Below are 7,624 nucleotides of genomic sequence, written 5' to 3' on the forward strand. Positions count from 1 at the left end.
CTTGTGGTCTATTATTATGATTTGATATATATAAGTTAAACCTATAACTCACCAACATTTTTGTTGACGTTTTAAGCATGTTTATTCTCAGGTGATTATTTAGAGCTTCTGCTATCGCATACTTAAATAAGGACGAGATTTGGAGTCCATGCTTGTATGATATTGTGTAAAAACTGCATTCAAGAAACTTATTTTGTTGTAACATATTTGTATTGTAAACCATTATGTAATGGTCGTGTGTAAACAGGATATTTTAGATTATCATTATTTGATAATCTACGTAAAGCTTTTTAAAACCTTTATTGATGAAATAAAGGTTATGGTTTGTTTTAAAATGAATGCAGTCTTTGAAAAACGTCTCATATAGAGGTCAAAACCTCGCAACGAAATCAATTAATATGGAATGTTTTTAATCAATAAGAACGGGACATTTCAGTTGGTATCCGAGCGTTGGTCTTAGAGAACCAGAAAATTTGCATTAGTGTGTCTTATCGAGTTTGTTAGGATGCATTAGTGAGTCTGGACTTCGACCGTGTTTTCTTTAAAAATGATTGCTTAACATTTTTGTTGGAAACTATATATTTTTAACATATGAATATTATGTGATATATTAATCTCTTAACGTGTTTGATATTATGTGATAGATGTCTACCTCTAGAACAAGTCTCATTGACTCACCTAATAATAATGAAGAGTCAAATGTAAATTGGAATGATTCGTGGACTGATTCACAAGTTCCCAAAGAGGAACCGGAAGAAGAGTCGGAACCGGAAGAAGAATCGGAACCGGAAGAAGAAATAGAACCGGTGGGGGAAATAATAAAACGGTTAAGTAAAAGAGAATCCTCAACCAACCGACCAAGGTTAATTATGGTCAATGGTGTTTCCGCCAAGGAAGCAAAATATTGGGAGGATTACCAATTCTCCGATGAATCGGATTCCGACGAGAATTCCGATGATGTTATAGAAATTACCCCAACTGAATTTAAAAAGGCAAAAGAAAATAATAAGGGAAAGGGCATAAAAATAGAGAAATCTAATTCCAACCCCGATGAACTTTATATGTATCGTCAACCCCCGAAGTCCTTAAGTTGTAACAATGACCCGGGAACCTCTAAACCACCAAGTTTTTCTAAACCAATGTGGACAACGACGGCTCGTATTAGGGGAACATCATATATCCCTAGAAACTTGGCAAAACGAACCAAAACCGAACAAGAAGAAACGAGCGAGTCGGAATAAGATAGTTGTATTCGTGTGGTGTAATATATGTAATATAGTGTGCTTATGCTTTATGATATATGTAAAAATTGCTTGTATTAATAAGTATTTTTTTTATGAATCTAACTCTTGTCTATTTTACAGTATAAAAACACAAAATGGATAGACAACCCAATATTTTAAGAGACCTACCCGGAGACATGATTGATGAAATCTTGTCTAGAGTCGGTCAGAATTCCTCGGCACAACTATTTAAGACGAGATCAGTTTGTAAGACATTCGAAGAACGTTCCAAGAATGCCTTGGTTTATAAAAGGCTTTCGTTCGAAAGATGGGGGATATCACATTGGGAAATCCATAAGTTACGATGTGTTTACTTTGACGCATATATTGCGGGGAACCCAAATGCTATTTTACGCAACGGGTTAAGAAATTATTTTGACTCAGTATATCCGAATATAGGACTTCGTGATTTAGAAAAAGCGGCTAACATGCAACATAAAGAAGCATGTTATGCTTACGGGTTAGTAATGTTCGCTTCTCACCAAAGTGAGAACAAGAACATCGGGCTACAACTATTAAACAAAACGTTCCCACAAGTGACGGAGTCGGTAATTGGGGTAAGAAATGAGGTTTTTAGGTTATTACGAGACTGTTGGTCATTACGTAACCCTCGTCCCTTTGACGACGTTACAACACGCTGTCTTATCAACGGCCATAACGGTTATGTTCCACAAGACCAAGGATGGGAAGTAGTCCTAGTAAAACCAGAATGCATGACTTGTTTCTGGACGTATGAATTACGTGTCTTTATTGCCTTTGCTGAACGACTTGTGTACTAGCTAGAATTATCTTCACAACTATCTTGTATCAAAGTTATTGTGTGCTATATTTCATGCTTTATGTAAAATAAGCGGTATTGTAAGTTAGTAAAATATTGTATAAAAGTTTGAACGCGAAATATTATTACAATCAGTTTTTCATATAGAATTGTAGTAGTTGAATTGTATATTAGCTACTAAGTATGAACTTAACGGGTAGGTACTACCCGAATTTAAACTTATAAAATGCTAATATGAAGAAAAAGCTTTTATAAATGAGTTCATATTATGCTACGAAATACTATTAACTACTCTTAATATTCTGTATGATTAACTTGTTCCATTTGACTATTTTGAAGGAAATGGCACCGAGTACTCGACACACCGTGAATATGAATGAAGAGGAATTCCGTACTTTTCTAGCTTCAAACATAGCCGCAGTACAGGCTGCGCTACATACCAACAATAACCTTGGATCTAGCAGTACAGGAAATCGTGTAGGATGCACCTACAAAGAATTCACTGCCTGCAAACCTTTGGAATTTGATGGAACCGAAGGACCGATCGGATTAAACCGTGGACCGAGAAGGTCGAATCGGTGTTTGCCATAAGTAAGTGTACTGAAGAGGACAAAGTGAAGTACGCTACGCATACCTTCACAGGTTCTGCGTTAACATGGTGGAATACCTATCTAGAGCAAGTGGGACAAGACGATGCGTACGCACTACCGTGGTCAGCATTCAAGCACTTGATGAACGAGAAGTACCGTCCCAGAACCGAGGTCAATAAGCTCAAGACAGAACTTAGAGGGTTACGAACCCAAGGATTTGATATTACCACGTACGAAAGACGATTCACAGAATTGTGCCTATTGTGTCCGGGAGCATTCGAAGATGAGGAAGAGAAGATCGACGCGTTTGTGAAAGGATTACCGGAAAGAATCCAAGAAGATATAAGTTCACACGAGCCCGCCACCATACAACAGGCATGTAGAATGGCTCACAAACTAGTGAACCAGATTGAAGAAAGAATTAAAGAACAGACTGCTGAAGAGGCCAATGTGAAGCAAGTCAAAAGAAAGTGGGAGGAAAACGGTGATAAGAATCACCAATACAACAACAACAGCAATTACAACAATAATCGCAACAATTATCCCAACAATCGCAACATCAATCGCAACTACAACAAATGGCCCAACAACAACAACAACAACAGCAACTACAACAATCATCCCAACAACAATAATAACCGCAACAACAACAACAATCAGAAGCAGCTATGCCAAAGGTGTGAAAGTATCACTCGGGGTTCTGCACCAAATTTTGCAACAAGTGTAAAAGAAATGGTCATAGCGCGGCGAAGTGTGAGGTCTACGGACCAGGGGTTAATAGAACGAAAGGAACAAATGGTGTCGGAACGAGTAATGGCGGAGCAAGTAGTGTCGGAGCAAGTTATGCCAATGTAGTTTGTTATAAATGTGGAAAACCGGGCCACATTATTAGAAATTGCCCGAACCAGGAGAACACGAATGGACAAGGCCACGGAAGAGTTTTCAATATTAATGCGGCAGAGGCACAAGAAGACCCGGAGCTTGTTACGGGTACGTTTCTTATTGACAATAAATCTGCTTACGTTTTATTTGATTCGGGTGCGGATAGAAGCTATATGAGTAGAGATTTTTGTGCTAAATTAAGTTGTCCATTGACGCCTTTGGATAGTAAATTTTTACTCGAATTAGCAAATGGTAAATTAATTTCAGCAGATAATATATGTTGGAATCGAGAAATTAAACTGGTTAGCGAAACATTTAAGATTGATTTGATACCAGTAGAGTTAGGGAGTTTTGATGTGATAATCGGTATGGACTGGTTGAAAGAAGTGAAAGCAGAGATCGTTTGTTACAAAAATGCAATTCGCATTATACGAGAAAAAGGAAAACCCTTAATGGTGTACGGAGAAAAGGGCAACACGAAGCTACATATTATTAGTAATTTGAAGGCACAAAAACTAATAAGAAAAAGTTACTATGCTGTTCTAGCACACGTCGAGAAAGTACAAACTGAAGAAAACAGCATCAATGATGTTCCCATTGCAAAAGAATTTCCCGATGTATTTCCGAAAGAATTACCGGGATTACCCCCACAGCGATCCGTTGAATTTCAAATAGATCTTGTACCAGGAGCTGCACCAATAGCTCGTGCTCCTTACAGATTCGCACCCAGTGAGATGAAAGAACTGCAAAGCCAATTACAAGAACTTTTAGAGCGTGGTTTCATTCGACCAAGCACATCACCGTGGGGAGCTCCTATTTTGTTTGTCAAGAAGAAAGATGGTACATTCAGGTTGTGTATCGACTACCGAGAGTTGAACAAACTTACCATCAAGAACCGCTACCCACTACCGAGAATCGACGACTTATTTGATCAACTACAAGGCTCGTCTGTTTATTCAAAGATTGACTTACGTTCCGGGTATCATCAAATGCGGGTGAAAGAAGATGATATTCCAAAGACTGCTTTCAGAACACGTTACGGTCATTACGAGTTTATGGTCATGCCGTTTGGTTTAACTAATGCACCAGCTGTGTTCATGGACCTTATGAACCGAGTGTGTGGACCATACCTTGACAAGTTTGTCATTGTTTTCATTGATGACATACTTATTTACTCAAAGAATGACCAAGAACACGGTGAACATTTGAGAAAGGTGTTAGAAGTATTGAGGAAGGAAGAATTGTACGCTAAGTTTTCAAAGTGTGCATTTTGGTTGGAAGAAGTTCAATTCCTCGGTCACATAGTGAACAAAGAAGGTATTAAGGTGGATCCGGCAAAGATAGAAACTGTTGAAAAGTGGGAAACCCCGAAAACTCCGAAACACATACGCCAGTTTTTAGGACTTGCTGGTTACTACAGAAGGTTCATCCAAGACTTTTCCAGAATAGCAAAACCCTTGACTGCATTAACGCATAAAGGGAAGAAATTTGAATGGAATGATGAACAAGAGAAAGCGTTTCAGTTATTGAAGAAAAAGCTAACTACGGCACCTATATTGTCATTGCCTGAAGGGAATGATGATTTTGTGATTTATTGTGACGCATCAAAGCAAGGTCTCGGTTGTGTATTAATGCAACGAACGAAGGTGATTGCTTATGCGTCTAGACAATTGAAGATTCACGAGCAAAATTATACGACGCATGATTTGGAATTAGGGGCGGTTGTTTTTGCATTAAAGACTTGGAGGCACTACTTATATGGGGTCAAAAGTATTATATATACCGACCACAAAAGTCTTCAACACATATTTAATCAGAAACAACTGAATATGAGGCAGCGTAGGTGGATTGAATTGTTGAATGATTACGACTTTGAGATTCGTTACCACCCAGGGAAGGCAAATATGGTAGCCGATGCCTTGATCAGGAACGACAGAGAACCCATTCGAGTAAAATCTATGAATATAATGATTCATAATAACCTTACTACCCAAATAAAGGAGGCGCAACAAGGAGTTTTAAAAGAAGGAAATTTAAAGGATGAAATACCCAAAGGATTGGAGCAGCATCTTAATATTCGGGAAGACGGAACCCGGTATAGGGCTGAAAGGATTTGGGTACCAAAATTTGGAGATATGAGAGAAATGGTACTTAGAGAATCTCATAAAACCAGATACTCAATACATCCTGGAACGGGGAAGATGTACAAGGACCTCAAGAAATATTTTTGGTGGCCGGGTATGAAAGCCGATGTTGCTAAATACGTAGGAGAATGTTTGACATGTTCTAAGGTCAAAGCTGAGCATCAGAAACCATCAGGTCTACTTCAACAACCCGAAATCCCGGAATGGAAATGGGAAAACATTACCATGGATTTCATCACTAAATTGCCAAGGACTGCAAGTAGTTTTGATACTATTTGGGTAATAGTTGATCGTCTCACCAAATCAGCACATTTCCTGTCAATAAGAGAAGATGACAAGATGGAGAAGTTAGCACGACTGTATTTGAAGGAAGTCATCTCCAGACATGGAATACCAATCTCTATTATCTCTGATAGGGATGGCAGATTTATTTCAAGATTCTGGCAGACATTACAGCAAGCATTAGGAACTCGTCTAGACATGAGTACTGCCTATCATCCACAAACTGATGGGCAGAGCGAAAGGACGATACAAACGCTTGAAGACATGCTACAAGCATGTGTTATTGATTTCGGAAACAGTTGGGATCGACATCTACCATTAGCAGAATTTTCCTACAACAACAGCTACCATTCAAGCATTGAGATGGCGCCGTTTGAAGCACTTTATGGTAGAAAGTGCAGGTCTCCGATTTGTTGGAGTGAAGTGGGGGATAGACAGATTACGGGTCCGGAGATTATACAAGAAACTACCGAGAAGATCATCCAAATTCAACAACGGTTGAAAACCGCCCAAAGTCGACAAAAGAACTACGCTGACATTAAAAGAAAAGATATAGAATTTGAAATTGGAGAAATGGTCATGCTTAAAGTTGCACCTTGGAAAGGCGTTGTTCGATTTGGTAAACGAGGGAAATTAAATCCAAGGTATATTGGACCATTCAAGATTATTGATCGTGTCGGACCAGTAGCTTACCGACTTGAGTTACCTCAACAACTCGCAGCTGTACATAACACTTTCCACGTCTCGAATTTGAAGAAATATTTTGCTAAAGAAGATCTCACTATTCCGTTAGATGAAATCCAAATCAACGAAAAACTCCAATTCATCGAACAACCCGTCGAAATAATGGATCGTGAGGTTAAAAGACTTAAGCAAAACAAGATACCAATTGTTAAGGTTCGATGGAATGCTCGTAGAGGACCCGAGTTCACCTGGGAGCATGAAGATCAGATGAAGAAGAAATACCCACATCTATTTCCAGAAGATTCGTCAACACCTTCAACAGCTTAAAATTTCGGGACGAAATTTATTTAACGGGTAGGTACTGTAGTGACCCGAACTTTTCCATGTTTATATATATTAATTGAGATTTATATTTACATGATTAAATGTTTCCAACATGTTAAGCAATCAAACTTGTTAAGACTTGATTAATTGAAATATGTTTCATATAGACAATTGACCACCCAAGTTGACCGGCGATTCACGAACGTTAAAACTTGTAAAAACGACATGACGATATATATATGGATATACATATGGTTAACATGAGATTATGATAAGTAAGTAACTCCATAAGTATATTAACAATGAGTTATATACATATAAACAAGACTACTAACTTAAGGATTTCGAAACGAGACATATATGTAACGATTATCATTGTAACGACATTTAAATGTATATATATCATATTAAGATATATTAATATATCATAATATCATGATAATATAATAATTTAACATCTCATTAGATATAATAAACAATGGGTTAACAACATTAATTGAGATCGTTAACTTAAAGGTTTCAAAACAACACTTACATGTAACGACTAACGATGACTTAACGACTCAGTTAAAATGTATATACATGTAGTGTATTTAGATGTATTAAAATACTTTTGGAAGACTTCAATACATATATCAAAACACTCATACTTAACAA

The sequence above is a fragment of the Rutidosis leptorrhynchoides genome, chromosome 6, assembly GCF_046630445.1.
Source record: "Rutidosis leptorrhynchoides isolate AG116_Rl617_1_P2 chromosome 6, CSIRO_AGI_Rlap_v1, whole genome shotgun sequence".
Taxonomy (NCBI): domain Eukaryota; kingdom Viridiplantae; phylum Streptophyta; class Magnoliopsida; order Asterales; family Asteraceae; genus Rutidosis; species Rutidosis leptorrhynchoides.